The sequence below is a fragment of the Caretta caretta genome, chromosome 3 (genome assembly GCF_965140235.1).
Source record: "Caretta caretta isolate rCarCar2 chromosome 3, rCarCar1.hap1, whole genome shotgun sequence".
Lineage (NCBI taxonomy): Eukaryota > Metazoa > Chordata > Testudines > Cheloniidae > Caretta > Caretta caretta.
This window is the reverse complement of record NC_134208.1, coordinates 16,482,516-16,508,222: the sequence shown is the minus strand read 5'-3', so window position 1 is coordinate 16,508,222 and position 25,707 is coordinate 16,482,516.

Sequence of the window (25,707 nt, the reverse complement as noted above, 5' to 3'; positions counted from 1 at the left end):
CCTCCCCCCCCCACCTCTTAGTAAAGCATAAAGGCCTTACCCAGCCTATGAAGCATTAGTTGACTGTAGTTGAATGGGAGAGTGGTCTTGTGGTTACGGTACTGACTTGGAGGTCAAGCGTCCCGAGCTCCTCTCCTGGTTCTGCTACAGACTCCCAGTATGAGACTTTGGGCAAGTATCTTATGCTCAAGAGCTGAGCTCCCCACCAGACACTGCGTGTGACAGATGGGAGCTGCTGGCTGCTAAGCATGTTTTCAGGTATGGCTCTTATTTAGGTCCCTAAATGGGAACTCATATACTTTGAAAATCTGGCCCCATATGTGGGTCCTGAGCACTTGAAAATCTGCCCCTGAGTTCTTCTGAAAATCTGGCCCTTAACTGCTCCATGCCTCAGTTGCCCATCCGTAAAATGGGGAATATACTGCCTTTCTCCACCTTTGTGTGTTGTGTGTGTGTGTTGATTTGTAAGCTCTTCAGGGAAGGGGCTCTTTCTCACTATGTTTATGTACAGCACCTAGCACAATGGGACCCCTTCATGCAGTGTATCCCCCAAGTGTAGGAATATCTAGAACTGGTCAAAAATAGTGTTTGGTTGTTTTTTCCCCCCCAACCCCCAAGGAAAATTTTGATTTTCAGTGGAAATTTGAAAAATGAAAAATTTGATCTGAAAACTGAAATAATTCGATTTGGAAATACTACTCTGGTGCCTTGCAGGAGTTGTCGTTTGCCTCATGATCCCATTTCCCTGTTTAGGGCTGGACCCTGGGTCAGACTACATCTCCCATGATGCCCCAGGTCTGCCCTTTGGAAGAGGGGAGATGTAGTCCAGCTGTGGAGCCCAGCCCATAGAGGAGAATGGGGACATGGGACAACTGAACTACAACTCCCTTGAGGCACTTCAGCTGCGTGACTAAATCGAGCTATTTACCATTTCAGGGCATGTGTTTTTTGAAAAGTAATCAACATTTTCCACAGAGACAATTTTTGCAAAAATTTTCATTTATTGAAAAACTATTTTGATGAAAAATTAGGTTTTTGAATAAATGATTTTTTTTTTTTTTTACAACCAGCCCAAGCAATGGCCTAGGTTTGAATCAGCCTCTTTCCTGGATAACCTCCCTTCTCTCTTCTCATCCTACTTATTTCTCACAGCCTCCCATTGCTGATCTATGCTTTCTGTTCTCACTATAACATCTGGTCTTGTGTATCTCAGCCTTTACATTCCTCAGGACATGGGGGCCCTTGTCTTCCTACACTGGTCTTTAAAGGGCTGTGCTCACTTATGTCATCGGATAAATAATGCCAGCAGCTCAAGTGTTTTTATGCTGCTGAGACCCTATGTGCATGGCTATGTGCAATTTGGTCTGATCAGAATTTCTGATCACCTGCTCTGATGCATCTGAGACCCACTCCAGAGGCCCTGGACTGGCACAGGATGCCAGATTTGTAAACTGAAACGTAAGTATCTATGGTACATGCAGCAATCCGGTATCTGACCCAGATCCTCAGAGTGTCTTCACTGACACAGCTTCACTGACTTCTGTGCTACAGATTTACACCGGCTGTGGACCTGGACATCTGGTTTTTATTAAATTATTTGGATAGGAAAACACTTCCTTTCAGGAAGCTCCGATGAGGGTTAACCAGGCTGTGAACTGAGGTAGTAATCTTGAAAGTAAAAGCAAAACAAGGACTTTAGAATTTCTGAAGACCACTTAGTTAATGATTGCTTCTGGGAGTAATATACCTGTCACTGAATGAGACAACTGCATGGGAGTGTGATTACCAGTGCAGTTCCAGGAAACTGTCTGTAAAGAAAACAGAGGAGAGGAAGCTGCATGGAACCTAGAGGAGTGCCATTAGGAGATACACAGAAAACCCCAGCTGCTGTCATGCTGTGCTGAGTGTTTATTTGCCAGACAGAAGATCTGCACACTGGGGATGAGAATCTATGGCTAATCAGCCCTAGTGTGAAATACAAGAAACACATAGGTCTACAACTTCGAATGTAACTTGTGATTTTTAAGTGTCTCTGTTTTTGATTCACATCTCACCAGCCCTCTGAAAAACAAGACCCAGTTAAGGAATCTCAGGCAGGCCAGGCCATGATGGAGGCACTCAAAATCACTCATTGCTTTTGAAAATCTTGGCCTGGTGTGTTGGAAGCAAGTGCAGTCATGGATGATGGCAGTGTTCCCCGAATAATTCTCTCTGTGCTCTGTTCCTCTCTCTCTTTTAAATTAAATTAATGTAGTGCTGGTGACATGTGCTGGTTTGTGTAAATCCTGTGATGGTGGATGAAGCCAACCGGAACAACAAAAGGCCTGTCCCCTCAGGAGGAGGAGTCACAGAACCTGATGGCTCTGGGAATTCAAGTCCTCTACTTAGCCACAGCATAGGTCTAGCATGGGCAGAGGCTGTGCAAATTTCTGCACTCTTCCTGGTCAGTGTGTCTCTGCCTTGTTTGGAGGGACCAGTCCAGGAGAGAAGCAGTAGTTCTTGGCCAATAATAACAACAAGGGTCGGGGGCAGGGAGATACCTGTCCTCTGGGGCTATCAAACTTCATGCTGATACACTCCACAGACTGCTAGCTGGCAGAGCGAAGCCAGGCCTTACACTCAACTCCACGGCATTTCTCTGCATCCAATCCATCTGGTCCCTTGGGATTCAGGCTGAGGCAGTACCCCCCAGACGGCTGGGACAGGGGAGCAGAGTCACTGGATATAAGGTTAGGGATTTGGGTTAGAGCACCAGGCAGCTTCCTGGGCCTGTGTAGAACTGATCAATGAAATTGTTTTTAATTGTTCACTTTATTAATATAACTTCATAAGTAAATGAATGAAACTACATTCGTTCATAAAACTAGGTACCCCAATAACTGGCTAATTGAGTTTCACTTTCAATCCAATTGCAGCTTAAATCACTGAAACTTGCACTGCTTCAACATTGTAACTTTTGCTCACTGTTTGTCATTCATTATACTTGTCCATGTTGTAACTGAAACTCCATTTTAACTTCTCCCAAACTCCATTTTAATATGCTCACTTCATTTTTGCTAAGCCCTGCCGTAATCTTATTAGTGTAGTTTAGATGTGTGAATGAGGTATGTATGGATGATGGAATCAACCTCCAGCCCCAGCTTGTCCTGAGGAAATAAAGTATAAACACCAACAGCTGAAGTTGCAGACAACAGCCCTGACAAAGCAAGAAGAGTCCACCCTAAAAAGAAAAGAACAAAAGTACAATTGAAGAAACATCAAAGCCAGGTCCCAGGATGAAAGTCATGTCTGCAATTGACGGGTGATCAATCACACCGAACCCAGAGGCAGCGTGACACAGAAAGACCTATCGACTCTGGATTCAAACTAAAGCCCATGAAAAGGATGGATGAGATGGAAGATTTCGGAGGGTAACATTGTGCTGCCAACATGGAAGGTTGCATGGAAGGTGCTGCCAACATGGAAGGTTGCATCGGTGCATGCCCAACAGAGACCCAGTTCTTCCTTGTGCCTGGCCAGTTAGCCGCCACAAACTACAAACCCAAGCCACGAACTCAAGCTACATTCAGGACTGGTAACTATCTAGCAGCTGCAGAGCATTTGTGTGTGTGTGTGTATACATTATTAGATATTAGTATTAGATATTAGTTATTGGTCTTAAATCAAATTGTGTTACGATAATAAAGGTGACATCTTGTCTTGTCCCCTGAAACGACCCTGTGTAGTTTTGTCTGTTTTACACCCTCAGCACCGGATAGGCACTGTGTGGGCCCAATTTTAGTGCAAATCAGGCATTTGGAAGCCCCTCCAGACAGGACACCCCAGCTGGGCCCTCAACCCCCCAACTCTGGCCTACCGCCCACCTCCAATCTATCTTTCCCCCACTCCCCAGCTGGCTCCTTCACTCCCCAGCCAGCTCCTCCTCAGCCAGACTACTTCTCATCCCCCCAGCTCCAGCAAGCCCTCTCAGCTAGGCCTCTCACCCCACTGCAGATAGGCACTCTACCGCTGAGCTCCTCACTCCCTCAAGCATGCTACGCCTTCACCCCCCAACTCCAGCTGGGCCTCTCTCCCCCCACCCCACCCCCATCCACACACAGTGGATTTAGTGGAAATCAGACTCTTCCAATGTTCAGACTTTCACCAAAATCAATAGGGTTCAGACTGGAGGTGCTGGGCGACGATAGTGGGGGTGCAGGAGCTAATAGATGCCAAGTTATAAAGGTAACTGCAAGTCTCTTTCCTCTGGCAGTGAGATTTTTCCATGGCCGTTGCACCATAAAGGAGAGATTGTTTGCTTCTTAGGGAGAACCTGGCTGATGAGTCACCCAAAATAAATGAGCATTTCTTTGGTGGATGCATTGGTGGAGGCTGGTTTACAGATGACTAATGTTAAAGCGTTTATTGCTGACAAAGCACCTTCTAATTATGGGAGGGGCAGCTCCCTCGATCAGCAATTATGTCGTTCAGCCAAAGCACATGAAACCTTTGTACAATCCTCACATCTTGCATAACACTCTAAAGCATATGGGGTGAAATCCAGCCCTGGCAGCAAGCCAGCATAAATCCTGGGGCATCTGTTTGCTAGGGCTAGATAAACATAGAGGCAAACTAGGTATGTGCCTAGGGCCCAGATTCATAGGGGGCTCCCATCTGCGTGGCACAGGGTTGGCAATGCCAGTTGGCCCCCACACTTTTACAGTCCTGGTGGCCCTGGTCACAACTCCACTCACTCAAATTTGGCCTGGCTGCCTTTCTGCTCTTATGCCACCCAGTTCTGGTCAGGGGCCAGGGGGGATGGGTCTGGGACCTCTGCCCTTGCCCCCTTGTCATGGCTCAGCTGAGTTCAGGTTCTCAAAGGTGGGTGGCCTGGCTACCCTGTTTAAAAAGTGTGTGTGTGTGTGTGTGTGTGTGAAGGGAAATGGCCCTTTGGCTCCCCCCAATCCCTGGTGTCTGTGATTATGACTAGGATGGGGGTGGCCAGGGCAAATTTGAGTGAGTAGGGTTGTACCTGGTGCCCAAAGTCAGTGCCTATCATTACAGAGGGGTGACTGGGCCTAATGCACTGACCAACCCTCCTCTTCCTCACTGCTGCTGTGAGGCTGGCTCCAGCAGCAGGGCTGTGCCCCGGGGGTCTACCCGCCTTGCCCCACTTCCAGCAGCCCCTGTCCCCTCCATTCTGCCCACAGGACTCCACTCAGAGACAGCCTCAAGACCTGCTACAAGTATGGAGAGCTGCCGTGAGTGCTTGCATGGAGGAGGTGGCAGGAGAGGAGGTTAATAGGGCAGTGTCCATGCAGCGAGAGCCCGTCACTGACCTGGATAAGAGAGGGTTAACTAAGCAACATCCATACAGCGAGAGCTGGACTACTTGGGTTGATAGATCATTAGTGCAGCTGTGCCGGGCAAGTGTATTATAAATCTATACCACAGCAGCATCTAATTTAGCAAGTCAGTAGAGGGGCTCAGAACAGTATGTTTGCCTAGGGCCCAGTGGCAAGTTTATCCAGCCCCACTGTTCAAGACCTTATTACTTGCAGTTCACACCAGATGCCATGATGTCATTGCTGGAAATGACAGACAGCCATAAAAGTGGGACTTAAATGATGCATTTCACCCATGGTGAAAATCATGAGTTAGAATCATAGAATATCAGCGTTGGAAGGGACCTCAGGAGGTCATCTAGTCCAACCCCCTGCTCAAAGCAGGACCAATCCACACCTAAATCATCCCAGCCAGGGCTTTGTCAAGCCTGACCTTAAAAACCTCTAAGGAAGGAGATTCAACCACTCTCCCTAGGTAACCCAGTCCATTGCTTCACCACCCTCCTAGTGAAAAAGTTTTTCCTAATATCCAACCTAAAACTCCCCCACTGCAACTTGAGACCATTACTCCTTGTTCTGTCATCTGCTACCACTGAGAACAGTCTAGAGCCATCCTCTTTGGAACCCCCTTTCAGGTAGTCGAAAGCAGCTATCAAATCCCCCCTCATTCTTCTCTTCTGCAGACTAAATAATCCCAGTCCCCTCAGCCTCTCCTCATAAATCATGTACTCCAGCCCCCTAATCATTTTTGTTGCCCTCCGCTGGACTCTTTCCAATTTTTCCACATCCTTCTTGTGGTGTGGGACCCAAAACTGGACACAGTACTCCAGATGAGGCCTCACCAATGTCGAATAGAGGGGAACTATCACGTCTCCTGGCAATGCTCCTACTTATACAGCCCAAAATGCCGTTAGCCTTCTTGGCAACAAGGGCACACTGTTGACTAATATCCAGCTTCTCATCCACTGTAACCCCTTCAGAGGACTTTGAGAAAAAATTAACAAAACAAAAAATACTCCACTAATTGAAATCCCTAGAGCAGACATGATTAAGTGCATTTTGGAGAGCTGCTCTCTTGCACAGAACTTCTGCCTAGCCACTCAGTCTCTAGTCTGTAGCAATGCATGAGATTCTTCCATCCTAAGTGCAGGATTGTGCACTTGTCCTTGTTGAACCTCATCAGATTTCTTTTGGCCCAATCCTCTAGTTTGCCTAGGTCCCTCTGTATACTATCCCTACCCTCCAGCATATCTACCACTCCTCCCAGTTTAGTGTCATCTGCAAACTTGCTGAGGGTGCAATCCACGCCATCTTCCAGATCATTAATGAAGATATTGAACAAAACCGGCCCCAGGACTGACCCTTGGGGCACACCGCTTGATACTGGCTGCCAACTAGACATGGAACTATTGATCACTACCCATTGAGCCCGATGATCTAGCCAGCTTTCTCTCCACCTTATAGTCCATTCATCCAGCCCATAGTTCTTTAACTTGCTGGCAAGAATACTGTGGGAGACCATAACAAAAGCTTTGCTAAAGTCAAGGAATAACACGTCCACTGCTTTCCCCTCATCCACAGAGCCATTATCTCGTCATAGAAGGCAATTAGGTTAGTCAGGCATGACTTGCCCTTGGTGAATTCATGCTGACTGTTCCTGATCACCTTCCTCTCCTCTAAGTGCTTCAGAATTGATTCCTTGAGGACCTGCTCCATGATTTTTCCAGGGACTGAGGTGAGGCTGACTGGCCTGTAGTTCCCTGGATCCTCCTCCTTCCCTTTTTTAAAGATGGGCACTGTATTAGCCTTTTTTCAGTCATCTGGGACTTCCCCCAATTACCATGAGTTTTCAAAGATAATGGCCAATGGTTCTGCAATCACATTCACCAACTCCTTCACCACTCTCGGATGCAGTGCATCTGGCCTCATGGACATGTGCTAGTCCAGCTTTTCTAAACAGTCCCGAACCTCTTCTTTCTCCACGTAGGGCTGGTCACTTCCTCCCCATGCTGTGCTGCCCAGTGCAGTAGTCTGGGAGCTGACCTTCTTTCTGAAGACAGAGGCAAAAAAAGCATTGAGTACATTAGCTTTTTCCACATCCACTGTCACTAGGTTGCCTCCCTCATTCAGTAAGGGGCCCACACTTTCCTTGATCATCTTCTTGTTGCTAATATACCTGAAGCAACCCTTCTTGTTACTCTTTAGATCTCTTGCTAGCTGCAACTCCAAGTGTGATTTGGCCTTCCTGATTTCAATCCTGCATCCCCGAGCAATATTTTTGTACTCCTCCCTAGTCATTTGTCCAATCTTCCACTTCTTGTAAGCGTCTTTTTTGTGTTTAAGATCAGCAAGGATTTCACTGTTAAGCCAAGCTGGTCGCCTGCCATATTTACTATTCTTTCTACACATCGGGATGGTTTGTTCCTGTAACCTCAATAAGGATTCTTTAAAATACAGCCAGCTCTCCTGGACTCCTTTCCCACTCATGTTGTTCTCCCAGGGGATCCTGCCCATCAGCTCTCTGAGGAAGTCAAAGTCTGCTTTTCTGAAGTCCAGGGTACATATTCTGCTGCTCTCCTTTCTTCCTTGTGACAGGATCCTGAACTCGACCATCTCATGGTCACTGCCTCCCAGGTTCCCCTCCACTTTTGCTTCCCCTACTAATTCTTCCCAGTTTGTGAGCAGGAGGTCTGCCCCTAGTTGGTTCCTCCAGCATTTGCACCAGGAAATTGTCCCCTACACTTTCCAAAAACTTCCTAGATTGTCTGTGCACCACTGTATTGCTCTCCCAGCATCTCCCGATGATGAGGAGAAGCTTGCATTGAATGTTTGCAGTGAGTTTTCAAGCAATGCTACATATGCACTAGTATTTCTGTCATGCTGTGAATTTGCTCTCCAGTGCTACTAGGAGGTGTTTGGTGTTGCTATTATGGCCGTTTTGGTAGCAGTGGATGGCATGTGTTCTCTGCTGGGAGATATGCAGCTGAGAGAAAAAAAATGAGCTTGGAGTTTCTATGACCAACAAGATAAACTGAACACAGTGCTATCTGGCAGTGTTTTCTATAGGTGTGACTCATTCATGTCATTCCCCAGCAAGTGTGTTAAGCCAGGATCCCGGGGTAACTTTCCCTCTTGAAATCCCAGGATTTTAACTGACTAATCCTGAGATTTCAGGCAACTGCTTTACACTTAAAGAAGCAATTTCGATATTCTTCTGAAAATGAAAAGAAATATGTACTAGAGCCAGTATTACCAGCTTTCTAGGTGTTGTAGATTTCAAAAAGCTTTGTGGTCTAAAGTCATTTGTCACCACTATCAAAATCCTATATAGCATAACACTAGTCCTAGTCAAACCACACTAAAGAAGACATTGGCAGCCTTGGTTTAAATTAAAATTGATCCCAAAGTTCTGGAATTGCTCTGAGACTTTATTACCTACAGCAAGCACCAGATAATTAAGACATAGACGTGATTATTGCAACCCAATTTACATAGCTTGACATCTGCTTTCAGAGCTCAGCTTGTGAACAGAAAGCCCACAGTTTGGATTCAATAAGATCTGAAGGAACTTTTTATCAGTTTCATGCAGGCAATTAGGAAAATATTCTCTGAAGCTTTACTGTATTACAGACGAGCCCTGTCGTCAGTAAATGGTTTCAGTCTGACATGAGTCAGGCACTTGGCACATTTGTGTTTTGAAAATCATTAGCAGTAGTGAGCTAGAAAAGCCTTGAGGATACTTCTACGCCATCCGGTGATGAACTAGCAATGCTAGGTGACATTTTGAACGTCCCCTTTGATCCTGATGATTTGTGCAGAGACTTTCCTCACTGTGAACTATAGCACCACCTGCAATAACAAATGAGGACTATGACTCCCTTTTAGACACGAGTTACTTTCTTCAGTGATCTAATGCGCAGAGTCTCGTGAAGCTGGTGAAAGCTGGACTTGCTGTTTTAGCCATGAACTTTTTTGTGGAGCATGTTTTCAGCCTTATAAACTTTTTGGAATGAAGAATGTAATGAGCAAAAACAACAACAATTCTTCCCCAATCCGGGAAGGGAGAAGATCTGAAGATGTTATGAAACCTATTAGGGAGTTCATGATGATGGTCTATTAACATGGAAGGTGCTCCGGTACCATGGTTATGGTCAATATAAAGCCTGAAGATAGATAAGGCTGAGTCCTCTGGCACGGTGTGGAATGAATCCTACACTCATTGAATGAGTCAATGAATCCTACACTTATGCTTGTACAGATTTCTATGAGGAGATGAAGATCATCTCAAGGCACAGTCCTGAATGGGGTTCCTGAAGATCAGGTCTGAAGAACATTGTGGAGGTAGACTTATTCCTGGAGGTTTCATCACATGACATAATCTTTAGTTAAAGATTCACCTTTCATTCCTGGTGTCTCTAGGACACAATTCAATGTTCAGACTTTCACCAAAATCAGTAGGGTTCAGACTGGAGGTGCTGGGCGACGATAGTGGGGGTGCAGGAGCTAATTGGGATTCAATGGAGAGGCCGGAGACTGAATAGGCCATGCAGGGTATGTCTACACTACGAAATTAGGTGGATTTTATAGAAGTCGATTTTTAGAAATCGATTTTATACAGTCGATTGCGTATGTCCACACTAAGCGCCTTAAGTCAGTGGAGTGCGTCCTCACTACCATGGCTAGCATCGACTTACAGAGCGGTGCACTGTGGGTAGCTTTCCCACAGTTCCTGCAGTCTCTGCCATCCATTGGAATTCTGGGTTAAGCTCCCAATGCCTGATGGGGCAAAAACATTGTCATGGGTGGTTTTGGCTACATGTCATCAGTTGCCCCTCCCTCCATGAAAGCAACGGCAGACAATCATGTTGCGCCTTTTTTCCGTGCAGACGCCATACCACGGCAACCATGGAGCCCGCTCAGCTCAGCTCACTGTCAACGTGGCTGTTGAGTCCTGGGTGCTGCTGTCAGCAGACGGTGCAGTAGGTCTGCTAACCATCATCATCCACCGCTTCCGCTGCAACTCTGCTCTCTTGCAGATGCCATACCATGGCAAGCATGGAGCCTGGTCAGCTCACCATCACCGCTGCTGTTGTGAGCATTGTAAACACCTTGCGCATTATCATGGAGTATATGCAGAACTGGGCTAAGAGACGCCAGCACAAGTTGGATTTCGATGAGGACACGGACACAGACATTCCTGAAAGCACAGGTTGTGGAAATTGGGACATCATGGCAGCAGTGGGGTTGGTTGATACAGTGGAACGCAGATTCTGGGCCAGACAAACAAGCACAGACTGGTGGGACCGCGTAGTGTTGCAGGTATGGGATGATTCACAGTGGCTGCGAAACTTTTGCATGCTTAAGGCCACTTTCCTGGAAAGTTGCTTTCCCACACCCTGAAGCGCAGGAATACTAAGATGAGAGATGCCCTCACAGTTCAGAAGCGAGTGGCGATAGCCCTGTGGAAGCTTTCAACGCCTGACTGCTACCAGTCAGTCGGGAATCAATTTGGAGTGGGCAAGTCTACTGTGGGGGCTGGTGTGATCCAAGTAGCCAATGCAATCATTGACATTCTGTTATCAAGGGTAGTGACTCTGGGAAATGTGCAGGTCATAGTGGATGGATGGCTTTGCTGCAATGGGGTTCCCTAACTGTGGTGGGGCGATAGACGGAACACATATCCCCATCTTGGCACCAGACCACCTTGCCAACCAGTACATAAACCGCAAGAGGTACTTCTCAATGGTGCTGCAAGCACTGGTAGATCACAAGGGATGTTTCACCAACATCAACGTGGGATGGCCGGGAATGGTGCATGACGCTCACATATTTAGGAACTCTGGGCTGTTCAAGCAGCTGCAAGAAGGGACTTACTTCCCAGTCCACAAAATTACCGTTGGGGATGTTGAAATGCCAATAGTTATCCTTGGGGACCTAGCCTACCCCTTGCTCCCATGGCTCATGAAGCCATACACAGGCAGCCTGGACAGTAGTAAGGAGCAGTTCAACTGTAGGCTGAGCAAGTGCAGAATGGTGGTAGAATGTGCCTTTGGACGTTTAAAAGCGCACTGGCACTGTTTGCTGACTAGGTCAGACCTCAGTGCAACCAACATTCCCATTGTTATTGCTGCTTGCTGGGTGCTCCATAATATCTGTGAGAGTAAGGGGGAGATGTTTATGGTGGGGTGGGAGGTTGAGGCAAATCGTCTGGCGTCCGATTTTGAGCAGCCAGACACCAGGGCGATTAGAAGAGCACAGACAAGGCCACACTACAGTTTCAAAACTTATCGAATGTCAGCCTTCTGTTGCTTGGGCCATCCTCTGGAGTGCAGTAGCTGGGTGCCTGGAGCTCCCCCCCCTGCCCCCGCGTTCTTGGGCGTCTGAGTGAGGAGGATATGGAACATGGGGAGGAGGTCAGGCGGTTATATAATGGATGCAGCGGGGGTCTGTGCTCCTGTTGCCTTTCCTGCAGCTCCACCAGATGTTCCATCATGTCCATTTGCTCCCCTGTTAGCCTCAATATTGCCTCCTGCCTCCACTCTTTGCACTCCTGCCTCTGCTCTTCACGCTCACTTAATGCTTTGCTGGCCTCTAACACTGAATGCCTCCATGCATTAAGCTGTGCCCTATCAGTGCGGGAGGACTGCATGAGCTCGGAAAACATGTCATTGCGAGTGCGTTTTTTTTGCCTTCTAATCTGCGATAACCTCAGGGATGGAGATGATAGGGGGAGCATAGAGACATTTCCACCTGGGGGGGAGATAAAAAGGGAGAGTAAAATTTAAGATGATACATTTCTGAGAACAAAAGGGAGACTCTTTCACAGTGAATCAAGCAATTCACAGCACATGTGCTTTAGGTTCAATGTTGCATTTTGCCTTGTATATTGAGTGCCTGCCGGTATGGTGACACGTCACACACGGCTGGGCAACAGAATTTGGTTTCTAGGCAGCCATGGTAAGGCACAGGGTACATGGGTTTGGCTTCTTATGCATAACGTGTGGGAAGGGTTTCAAACTGCAGTGCCATCCTTTCCCATAGCAAGCAATGGGTTGGGTTTCACATTTAAAAGGAGAGGCTGCGGTTTTTGGGTGGATGTGCAGCACACCCCTCCCCTCACCCCACAGCTTGGCTATTCTCTGGGATGATCCCTTCACCCTTCCCCCCGCCGCATGGCTATTCTCCGGGATGATCCCTTTTAGCCAAGCGCAAACATCCCAGCATGAATGGAGTAAATCAAACATTAAACACTATTGCTTTTAAAGCCTGTACTATAGTTACAAATGTGCACTCACCAGAGCTGCCTTCTCCGGCTTCAGGGTCGGGGATCCTGCCTTCAGAGGGTATTGGGTCCAGGGTGATGAAAAGGTCCTAGCTCCCAGGGAGAACGGATTCACTGCTTGCCTGTTGCTCATTCTCCTTCTCCTCCTCCTATTCCTCATCCACAAAATCCTCCTCCCTATTGCTTGAGACTCCCCCCTTGCAGGTGTCTACAGACAGTGGTGGGGTAGTGGTAGGGTCCCCCCCTAGAATGCCATGCAGCTGATCATAGAAGTGGCATGTATGGGGGTCTGACTTGGAGCACCCATTTGCCTCCTTTGTCTTTTGGTAGGCTTGCCTGAGCTCCTTAACTTTCACGCGGCACTGCTGTGTGTCCCTGTTGTTGTCTCTCTCCAACGTGCCCTGTGAGATTTTGGCAAATATATTTGTATTTCTTCTTTTTGATCGGAGTTCTGCCTGCACAGATGCTTCTTCCCATACAGCAATCAGATCCAGTGTCTCCCTTTCGGTCCATGCTGGAGCTCGTTTGCAATTCTGGGGGGACTGCATGGTCACCTGTGCTGCTGAGCTCGCCACGCTGACCAAACGGGAAATGAAATTCAAAAGTTCCCAGGGCTTTTCCTGTGTACCTGGCTAGTGCATCGGAGTTCAAAGTGCTGTCCAGAGCGGTCACTTTGGAGCACTCTGGGATAGCTCCCGGAGGCCAATACCATCAATTTGCATCCGCACTACCCCAAATTTGACCCAGCAAGGTCGATTTTAGCGCTACTCCCCTCACCGGGGAGGAGTACAGAAGTCGATTTTAAGAGCCCTTTAAGTTGACGGAACGGGGTTGGTTGTGTGGACACATCCATTTTAAAATCGACCTAATGCAGCTAAATTTGACCTAACCCCATAGGGTAGACCAGGGCACAGACTAAGCTAGCCTCCTCCCCTAGAAAAGGTCCTTCCAGATCAAGGAAAGATCAGGTACATCAAGAATGCAGCATGCTGTGCCTTGTTGTGCATCTTCTATGTTTTTCCTTCATCATGTGTCCAGTTTCCAAGCAGAGCTGGCCGAGACATGGGATTTCCAGTTTGTGGGAAATTGCAACATTCCAGAATCTGGTTTTGTTCTGATTTGGGCTGAAACCACATTTTTCAAAATTATCAACATACTAGAAATTAAAAAAAAAAAAAAATTTTAGAAACATAGATGCATGGTGATTCGAAAACAAAATATGCTCCCTAGGGCAGGCTAGAGCCGGGTTCCCAGGGCCTCCTGGCTCCCAGCTACATGGCAAGGAGTCTAAAAGCCCTAGCAAAGTGGAGCTGCCCCTAAGCCACAGAACCTGGGGTCCCCAACAGCCTGCCAGGAAACCAGACAGGTTTCTGACTGATCCTTGCCTCTGATTTGATGAAAGTTCAGATTCAATGAGTTCTTGACCAGCTCTAATTCCAATATGTGCTGCTTTCTATGTCCCCTTATGCTGTCTCGCACAGCCCCCTTAACTCGCATTACAATTGCATTTTCCAGATTGCCAGGCCACTGAATCCTGAGAGATATTGCACTTGGTGTGAGTAGTGTATGCAATAGTTAGACAGATTTCCAGTTTCCATTCTAAACCCTTTTCTCAGCTGCTCAAATCTTTTAAAAAACAAATCTCTTTGGGGTTGAAATTTTTGCATGTTTGATCTCAGCTCAGTGCATGTGCGTGTGAATGTAAACTCAGAGCAAAACAAAACAGGTTTAATGGCCTGGTGATATGTGAGCACAAAAAAATCCATATATTCCTCCTATATGTTGCTATCAGAAATTTTGCACTCAGATCAATTGTATTTTGTAGAGCTCCTTGAGACATGAAATTCAAGACAACTTTGCTACATAGGCATTAGAAATTTTGTAATTAAAAAAAATGCGTATCCAGGAAGAATATGTAAAAGATGCTCTCATGTAAGGATGGATTTTCTGCATGTAAACGTTAATAATTTTAAAGCTGCTATACCAATTTCCTTCCAATGTGGCTCTATTTTGTAAATCTCTTTGAGATTTATAATTCAATCCTATTTGGAAAAAAGTAATTTCTTTAGATGTAGAGTCAACATTGTTTAAATTCCACCAGTTGAAACTTACTTAGTTTTTTAGATCAGTTCAAAGCTAAAGCAATTTTTAACGTTCAGTGTTTTAGCTTTTGAATTGATTTGAATTGGATCTGGATATTAAGTAGTTTAAACCACTGTAAGGAGTTAGAGCAGGTTAAGCAGAATATTATGTTTTCAGACTTTTGGTTAAGGACGACTGGATTCTGAGGGAATCAAGCTGAATAGCTCCAGATTAAGGAACTGACACGCTTTGCTCTTCTTTCTAAAACCTCTTTTTTTTCTCTTTTTCTGTTAAAAATACAAACAAACAAAAAAAGTAGGGAAATCAAATGCCCAAATCTAGTATTAATGCAACATTAAGGTTGAAAACAAACAAAAAACACAGATCACTTGGTGTTTAGAAAATCCCCAAAGGCAAGGTTGCTCTGAAAACAACCTTGTTGCATCTCTATAATGCCTGATATTTTTGTTTTCCTTTTTCAGTGTAAAACCCTTTAAACTACAGGTCTGTTCTGAAAAGCACCTCTATAAAAATTCCATATGAACTCCTGGTTTCCTGTGTTTTGATGATTTCAATTTCAAATACACTCACATTAAAACTAGAAAGATGAGTTTCTTTCTTCTGCCAAACCTCCAAACTCAGGCCTGGCCTACACATCAATTTTGGACTGATAGGGCTACATCAGTTAAGGATGTGATTTTTTTTTACCACTATAGTTATACTGGTATGAGCTCTAGTGCGGATATTATAGAGGTATCAAGGTCTCTTATTCCCCTTCCAGAAGATCATTTATACCAGTATACCCTCCTTCCACACTATGGAGAATGTGCTGCAGCATAGTTAAAAGTAGTACAACTTCTGTGTGTAGACATAGCCTTAGTCTGGAATTTGTCAAGCTGGGTTCTTTCCGTCTTGTGCATGATCACTGGTTTGGTTTGGTTTGCAGGTTTTTCAGGCTGAATTGGGCCCTCCATTCCACCTGCGCAGCTGCGTTGCCTTCAAAGGGTTTGCACAAGTGTAACTGATGTTTCTGTAGTTGGAACTAAGGGTATGTCTACACTACAAAATTAGGTCGAATTTATAGAAGTCGGTTTTTTAGAAATCGGTTTTATATATTCGAGTGTGTGTGTCCCCACAGAAAATGCTCTAAGTGCATTAAGTGCATTCACTCGGCGGAGCGCTTCCACAGTACCGAGGCAAGCGTCGCCTTCCGGAGCGTTGCACTGTGGGTAGCTATCCCACAGTTCCCGCAGTCTCCGCTGCCCATTGGAATTCTGGGTTGAGATCCCAATGCCTGATGGGGCTAAAACATTGTCGCGGGTGGTTCTGGGTACATATCGTCAGGCCCCCGTTCCCTCCCTCCCTCCGTGAAAGCAAGGGCAGACAATCGTTTCGCGCCTTTTTTCCTAAGTTACCTGTGCAGACGCCATACCACGGCAAGCATGGAGCCCGCTCAGGTAACTGTCACCCTATGTCTCCTGGGTGCTGGCAGACGCGGTACTGCATTGCTACACAGCAGCAGCAACCCATTGCCTTCTGGCAGCAGACGGTGCAATATGACGGGTAGCCGTCATCGTCATGTCCGAGGTGCTCTTGGCCATGTCGGCTGGGAGCGCCTGGGCAGACATGGGCGCAGGGACTAAATTTGGAGTGACTTGATCAAGTCATTCTCTTTAGTCCTGCAGTCAGTCCTATTGTACCATCTTCTGCCGAGCAGCCATGAGATGTGGATGGCATGCAGTCCTTCTGCACCGTCTGCTGCCAGCCAAAGATGTAAAAGATAGATGGAGTGGATCAAAACAAGAAATAGAGCAGATTTGTTTTGTACTCGTTTGCAACCCCCCCCCCCCGCCCCCCGTCTAGGGGACTCATTCCTCTAGGTCACACTGCAGTCTCTCACAGAGAAGGTGCAGCGAGGTAAATCTAGCCATGTATCAATCAGAGGCCAGACTAACCTCCTTGTTCCAATAAGAACAATAACTTAGGTGCACCATTTCTTATTGGAACCCTCCGTGAAGTCCTGGCTGAAATACTCCTTGATGTAAAGCCACCCCCTTTGTTGATTTTAGCTCCTTGTAAGCCAGCCCTGTAAGCCATGTCATCAGTCGCCCCTCCCTGCATCAGAGCAACGGCAAACAATCGTGCATCTGAGTTGAGAGTGCTGTCCAGAGCAGTCACAATGGAGCACTCTGGGATAGCTCCCGGAGGCCAATACCGTCGAATTGTGTCCACAGTACCCCAAATTCGACCCGGCAAGGCCGATTTAAGCACTAATCCACTTGTCAGGGGTGGAGTAAGGAAATCGATTTTAAGAGCCCTTTAAGTCGAAATAAAGGGCTTCATCATGTGGACAGGTGCAGGTTTACATCGATTTAACGCTGCTAAATTTGACCTAAAGTCCTAGTGTAGACCAGGGCTAAGGGCTTGTCTACACTTGGAATGTTACAGCAGCCCAGTTGCAGCATGACAGCTGCGCCGCTATAGCACTTCAATGTAGACGCCACCTACGCTAACAGGAGGCGTTCTCCCCTCCGCGTAGGTAACCCACCTCCCTGAGAGACAGTAGCTAGGTCGACAGAAGAATTCTTCCATTGACCTACCATTATCTACACCGGGGGTTAGGCCGGCTTAACCACTTTGCTCAGGACTGTGGATTTTTCAAGTGGCTACTTTTTAGTGTAGGCAATTAGTAAACAATTCTGCTGGTGATGATGAAGGCAGTCCCGCTCCCTTTCTCTTAGGCCTGGTCCACATGGAAAATTGACACAGCTCCAGTGCTCAGAGGTGTGAAAAACCCACACCTTGCCCCCCTGAGCACTGTAACTAGGCCAACCTACCCGCCAGTGTAGGCGCAGCTAGGTCAGTGCTTCCGTCGATCTAATTACCGTTCCTCAAGGAGGTGAGTTCCAACAGTGATGGCAAAACCCCTTCCATTGCTGCAGGCTGCATCATACGACATGGCTATGCTGGCATAGCTACAGTTCTGTAGCTAGTGCTAGCATGAGTTAAAAGCTGTGAGAATATCTGTTAATCACGAATGGGCTCAGTTTTGCCAACTGTGATCACTGGAATCATAGTTAGCTGGGTTGTAATAGTAGCCCATCAATTTCAGAAGAATTAGTCAAACAGGAATTGCTGTACCGGATCAGAGCAGTGCGTTGAACAGTCCAGCAGCTTGTCCCTGGTGCTTTAGAGGAAAGTTCCAGAGCTCTATAGCGGACAGTAGTGTCTTGGCAGAATCAGGGCAATCATTCAACCGAAAATCTCAGGGGGCACACAATGGGGTCCAATAAAAACTTCAAATTAATGATTTGATTAGCTGACAAGAGTTCAGTGGCAGGAGGGAATGTTTTTGTAGCACGCTGGCTTAGTTCATGTGATTATATCGCCCTCTAGTGGAATGCAGCACGCCGTGGTGTAGGACCTACCGTTTACACATAATGACAGAGTTACTCCTTTGGTTCAAGTGCTGCTGGCTTGTGCTTTCAGTGCTGAAGATCTCAGATCCCATCCCTTCAACACTGTATCTATATGTAAGTGTTAATTTCCCCCATTTATAAAGTGATGTCTTTCTTCTCCCATCTCCCTCCTCCACTCCTACCACTTCCCTCATTCCCCAAAGAAAGCCTGCCTCACGTCTCCTGGTCTCACTCCCATCTCAATGCCTTCTCCTATGAAGGGTGCTCCCTCCTTAGCCCAGCATGCAAGATTATCATAGAATATCAGGGTTGGAAGGGACCTCAGGAGGTCATCTAGTCCAACCCCCTGCTCAAAGCAGGACCAATCCCCAATTTTTGCCCTAGATCCCAAATGGCCCCTTCAAGGATTGAACTCACAACCCTGGGTTTAGCAGGCCAATGCTCAAACCACTGAGCTATCCCTACCTTCTACCTTCTCTTCAAATCCTGCCTCAAACATTGCTTCTTCTGCAAAGCGCACCCAGAATCACCCGGGCCTTTATGCAGACATCTTCCATCTCTTTCACAGTGCTCTTATTAACAGAGGGCATTGGTCTGCATCAGACTGGACAATATGTTAAACACACTGAACAATCCATCTAAGGGCCTGATCCTGGAAGATGCTGAGCTCCTGTTGATTTCCACAGGAACTGAGAGTGCCCATCATCTCCTGGAATCAGGCCTTCAAGGTGCAGAACAGAGCAGGGTATTAACTCGTGGCTCAGGTGTTTTGTGGAATGGGCAGAGCTTGAAGAGGTTTTGGACAGAAGAGAAGAAAGCTGCTTGAGGAACATTAATTCGGAGGCTTTTACGAACACGAAAGGTGGCATTAAAGTAGGCACACACCGAACACAATGCACCAGTGGTGTGATCAGATTCCAGTCTATTGAGGAGGCTGGTTCTGCAGGGCCTTACAGCACCAAGGAATTTGGTAGAAAGGAGGATGATGTCCGGCCAAAATTTTCCAAAGTAACCTGAGCTTTTGCATGCCTCAATTTTTGGATGCCCAATCTGAGTAAGGAGCCTGATTTTCAGTGGGCAGGTGTGCAGCATGGTCTGGAAAGCAAGTCTTTTAAACGTGCGCATCCAAAATGGAGGCACCCAAAGCCATTAAAAGTCTTGGCCTTAATTACAGGAACTGTTAGGCCTGATTTTCTGCGGCTATGTAGCCGGGGTGGACATTTATGCCCACGCATTCTGATCTGGTAGCCTGTTCTGCCCACTTTGCACTGGTGTAATTGAAGACGCAAGGCGCAGGGCGATGGAGAACGAGGCCCTTTCCCCCCTAAAGCAGCTTGCGAAGGAATGGCTTGTGTGTGTTTAAATACAAAAAGAGTAATTTGAGTGTAAGGAACATGCTGGGCTCAACGGTATCACGTACCCAAATTCTTGCTTGCAAATCAGCTGCTGAGGAGATCGCATGGAAAGTTTACTTCCTGATTTTAGAACATGACACTTTTATCATTTTTTTAAAAAGGTGCTATCTAGGGAGATGGGGTAGATCTATGTCGAAATCATCAGGATGGAATATTTCATGTTCTTTCCATATTATTGGATGGGATTCATCCTCACTCCATTTCACTAGCCTCAGGTATTGTGTGACCAGGAGAGCTGGTCAAATATTTAGTCATCGGAATAATCACAGAAAATGAACAATTGCAGAGAATTTCCTTCCCTGTCCCCCCCCCGCAACTCCCTGCTTGGTAAACAACAGATCTGGCTTCAGCTTCACTGCTGTGTCTTTTTGTACCATCTTTTTGAAGGATCATTGCCCTCTGGAGGCTGAAACCGGAACAGCAAATGCACGAGAAAGAAAACAAGGGACGGAACAAAAGGCCAGTCCAGAGCTTATTCATCTGAATTTTAGTATTTGTTTGTAAGTAACAGTTGAAATAAACACATATGCAAATATTTGCTGGGTTCCAGAATGATTTCACTTTAAAAGTTGCCATAGTGAGGTACTGTAACGGAGCAAAAAAATAAACAGATTGACTCCTAGGAATACAGCTGTGCTCTTAGCCCAGATCTGTTCCCTGCTGAATATTCTCCAATCCAGATATAAGTGAGAATCATGGCACTTCCATTGGAAGGCAACTGCACGTGAAAAATGGCACTAAACAGACAGCAGTTCCTGTGCGTTTAGCTTTCTTCAGAATTTTAAACTCCGTCTGAAAATGATGAGCTTGTCTGTACAGCTGATTGGAGAAATTCCACTGAAACCATATTGCATCAGAAGATGCGGGTCCATTGAAACTGAGATGCAAAATAGGGCTGATTTTGTTGGATTTTTGTTTTGGAAGAAACCCCGGGGAAAAGGTTCCAATAATGTCAAACTACCTGTTTTGACATTTTTGGCACAAATTGTTTTGTTTTTTGTTTTGAAACACTTTTTCAGTTTGCAGTTGGTTTGGTTTGGTGTTCTATATTCAAATATAACTACAAAAATACAAAGTTGACATTGAAATAAAGTGTTTGGAATTACTCAACTCTATTTTTTAGGGGAGTTTTTCTTTGTGGAAAATTTAGACATTTTCAGTTTTTCGTGTCTATTCGTAAACCAGGCCAAATTCCCTGAAATCCTTTTTAAAATGGAACTTCTGCCCTCTGCACATCCTCAGTCATTGTCTCACTAAATGGTTATTTTAACATTCAGATTCCCTTGTTGTTTGTACAGTGTTATGCACACAGATAGAATAATGTTCTTATATTCTCCTGTGTGATCCTTATGTGTTCATGTTAAGCGGAGTTGGGCCAGAGACACAGCATTAAGATCTGGATTTGTTCTGGTCTAGGGCTTTGACCCAGGTTATTACAATTACAGAAATAATGGCTGTCATGAAGATGAGGTAGGCAGTGATTTTTGTTCCCCGGCTCCAGTCACCTCACCTGGGTCAGGATTACAAAGGTGAATGATTCTAGTGGCTTCTGACTGCAGTGGTAACTACTACAGTGGCCAACTGTAACATTTGGATCTGGATCCTGGTTCTGATTTCAGTACCACTACACACTGGATCTGACATTTTGGTTGTGACTCCCATCAACCAAAATTATTTCCAAAGGTTCAGCAGTGGAAATGGCTTCCTCCAATCAGGCAGTGACAAATGAGAGACTCAGACAGATGCTGCGGCTGCATCTCTGGCCTTGTGTTGTTTTATATGAATGAGCATTGGTTAAAGAGAGGGGAACTCATTGCTTTCGTGCTGGTGCAAGCCAATGGTACCCTTTTCAACATTAAATGTCTCTGAACGTGGCCCTCAGCAGATCCAACTGGTGGAGGCTGAGGGCATCCCTTTATATGCGTGCTGTTTGATTGGGTCCACACCTTCTGAGAATTGCTTAGATATGGTTCTGTGATTAATTGTTCTCCATGTCCACTGAAGGTAAGACAAGAAATAACTAGCTTAATCTGCAGGAAATTCTCCATATCAGCCGCCCTCCACTGCCCCTCTTAAGTTGGTAAAAGTGCTCTAGGTGCGGACACGCACCACAGAGAGAAGGAGGGGAGTGTGGACATGAACCACCGGCACTGTAAGTCAATCTAACATAGGTCGAATTAAGTTAGTTGTGTAGACGTGCCTCAGAGCTTCCCAGTTCTCTGCTGCTCCACACGTGACCTTCCCTGCAAATTATTTAATGATGGTTAATTAGCATAAAACCATGAACGTCCATTTATGGACAAAAGTCTCTGCCCCAACTGGTGGCGGGAGTAGGAGATGGTGCTGCATCTAACCTGGCAGCTGTGCTTAGAGTACGTGGGAGAATGAGCTAAAATTCCCCAGGATACGTATGGGACCCTCCAGCAGCTGGGGCCAGATGGCCATCCCTTGAGAAAAATATACAGTGTTGACAATAAAGCACCACAACACTTGCACAGGAGCCAGATTCTATCCCATGAGTGGCATTTACCTGTCTGGGACAGGTGGGCTTGTCTAGGCACCTTTTGGCTTTCCTTTTCCTTTTCCTCTTCCCATTTCTTTTTTGTGCTCTGATCAGTCCAGCCAAACTCTATGGCATGTCATCGTCTCTCTGACATCTAGCTCATCCCTGTTGCCATCTTGCTAAAAATACAAACAGTGCAAGACGTGCAAGGATCCTGCAAGGAACATGCCTGATTAAGGACATATCTTCTGTATTAATCCTTGCATTGTGAATTCTCTGTGCATGAGTTTTCCATCCCAGTATTATCCATGCATTTTTGCTACCTTTACAGCAAATTCAAATAATAGATGTTAAGGCCAGAGAGGACCACCATGATCATCTTGTCTGACCACCTGTATAACACAAGTTATAGAACACCTGACCTGCATAACACCTGATCTGTACAACAGGAGTCATAGAATTTCAGCCCCTGATTTCTGCAGTAAGCCCATAACCCTGGCTAAGCAACTGTGGTTGCTTCAGCCTAGAAACACCTTGCCCCTGAAATGTCCGAGCAGCATAGAGATGCTTAGTTCCTTTGGCTTGGGTTTTTTTATCCCGCTCCTGCCATGTGCTCTGAGCTGCAAACTCAGCTGATGGAAGGAGTCCACTTTCATGACTCATCTTCACATGGAGGAGATCAGAACAATAAAAGTCCTTTTGTTGATGGTTTCTCAACCCAGATGAAGAGTGTTTCCAGTTGTAAGATGATCCAACGAGAGCCTGTCTGGTATCCTTTGTTCCCCTCTGCCGGAAGGGGCATCACAATTTCTGTAGAAGAGCAGCTCTTCACACTAATTATGTCTCTCTCCTGTATGGCGATTCATACAGTCCTAGAGGCTCACAATCAAACCACTCAAATATTACATTGCAATACAGAATACAGATATTACAAGTAAGATTCACGCACACAGCAACTCAGAGGCATTCAGTAGGGTCCAAACCCTGCATATTTCTTATCATTCTAATACCGATTTTATTAACATTAATCCACAAACAAGCCACACAGATTCCAGCTACGCATTTGTCAGTGTTCAGCTGAGACATGGGGACCTTGGCACAAGCTGGTGCCTGGTCTGCCAGTGTCACATCCTGATTGATTTTTTAGAAAGCCCCCAATCTTGATTCATAGACTTCAGATGATGGAGAATTTCCTGCAGATTAAGCTAATTATTTTTTGTCCTAACTTCTGTGGACACGGAGAACAATTAATCACAGTCCTCTTTATAACAGCCCTTCACATATTGGAACACTTCCCTTATTTCATCAAGACTAAACATGCCCAGTGTTTTTTTAACCTTGCCTCATAGGTCAGGTTTTCTAAACATTTTATCATTTTTGTTGCTCTCCTCTGGACTCTCTCCAATTGGTCCACATCTTTCCTAAAGTATGGTGCACAGAAATGGACACAGTACTCCAGCTGAGGCCTCACCAGTGACGAGTAGAGTGGGACAATTACTTCCCATGTCATATGAGTAACACTCCTGTTATGGCACCCCTGAATGATATTAGCCTATTTTTCAACTGCATCACATTGTTGACTCATATTGAAGTTGTGATCCATTATCACCCTCATCTTTTTCAGCAGTACTAGCCAGTTATACCTCATTTTGTATTTGTGCATGTGACAGAGTGGACTAGGCCCAGGGACCCCTGCTGGAGGCTTCAGGGTCCTACCACACCCTGTCCCAGAAAGGAGCAGAAGAGAAATCCTCCAAGTGGAGTAGAGCAATCGCAGGGAAGCAGCTAATAAGAGAGGCTTCAGGGATCATCCCAGCAGGGCCATATAAAAGGAGCTGCAGAACAGAGCACTAGTCAGTTGCTGGCTGGAGTTGGAGAAGAGAGTATTGGCTTACTGGGTAGCTGAAAGAACAGCCCGAACATGGACAGCTCAGTGTAGGCAGGTAATGGGGGAGCAAAGAAGGCTGCTGGGACTGAGTAAGGACCGAGCCCAGAGAGGGCTTCAAGACGACAGTGTCACCAGGGAGGACGTCCTGCAGGTGTTGCCCCAGACCAGGGCCAGGACAAGTTAAAGACTGTATGCCCTGGAAAGGGTTTGTTCTGTTTTGCATATAGACAGTGTGTGTGTCTAGCCTGCAGGGCTGAGTCCTGAGAAACCATGGATAGGGCAACTATAAACTGAAAGACTGCAGACACATCTGACCAGAAGGGGGCACTTGTGAGAGGTGGGTGCCATGCTGTTACAGTGCATTTGATTTTTCCTTCCAAAGTATACTATTTTTATGTCTTTATTGAATTTTATCTTGTGAATTTCAGACCAATTTTCTAATTTGTCAAGGTTGTTTTGAATTCTAATCCTGTCCTCCAGGGTGCTTGCAAACTCCTCCTAGCTTGGTGTCATCCACAAATTTTATAAGCATACTCTCCACTCCATTATCCAAGTCATTAATGAAAATATTGAATAGTACTGGACCCAGGATGGATGCCTGAAGGATCCCATTAGAGAGATCCTCCCATTTTGGCAGTGAACTATTGATAACTAGACTTGAGTATGGTCTTTCAACCAATTATGCACCCCCTTATAGTAATTTTAGCTAGATCACATTTCCCTGATTTGCTTATGAGAATGTCATTAGGGACATGCCTTACTAAGATATAGCTATATCATGTCTACAGATTCCCCCCCCATATCCACTAGGCCTGTCAAAGAATAAAATAAGTTTGGTTTTGCATTATTTGTTCTTGACAGATCCATGTTGGCTATTACTTATTACCCTCAGGTGCTAACAAATTGATTGATTCATAATTTGTTGCCGTATCTTTCCAGGTACTGTATTGAAGTTAGGTTAACTGGTCTATAATTCCGTGTTTCCTCTTTGTTCCCATTTAAAGACAGGTACTATGTTTGCCCATCTGTGATCCTGTGGAACCTCACCAGTCCTCCATGAGTTCTCAAAGATAATTGCTAATGATTTCAAGGTGGCTTCAGCTAGTTTCTTAAGTACGTTACAGTGAATTACATCAAGCCCTGCCGGTGTGAATCAATGTAAATTATCTAAATATTCTTTAATGTATTCTTTCCCTGTTCTGGCTTGTGTTCTCTCCCCCCTGTTGTTATATGAATTGTGCTAAGCATCAGGATACTATTGTTATACCAATAACAAAACCAGCAGGATCTTATTAAAGGGAAAAAGGCAAAATACCACATTTATTGTGAATACAGAAAGAATCATAGTAAGCCGTTAGTTATAGCTAGAACATTCCATTTAATCTCATATTTATTCACACATTCATTCACACACACACACACACACACACACAGGTTCTGCAAGGTTGTTATCATAGTTACCAGCCATAGAGTTGCTCATGCCAAGCCACTGGCCAGGTGGCCTGGACACGAGGAGGGAGCAGGGCCTTGTCAGATGCTCATCTGATGCTCCTGGAAGTTGGTTTGCAGAATCAGACCCCAAAGTTCTCGCTTTCTAGAGTCCATTTTTATAGGAATTTCTTCCTATGCCAGTCAATGGGAATTGCTTCATCATGTTAGCACATTCCTGACGGCTCCGTGCTGCTAGATGTTATCTTGTTCTTTGGTTCTCCCATTCTTGAGGCTGTTGGGTGGATTCCAGTCTGCCCTCCGGGGGTCCTCTGGTTATTTCCACTTGACACCTTCTTCAGCCGA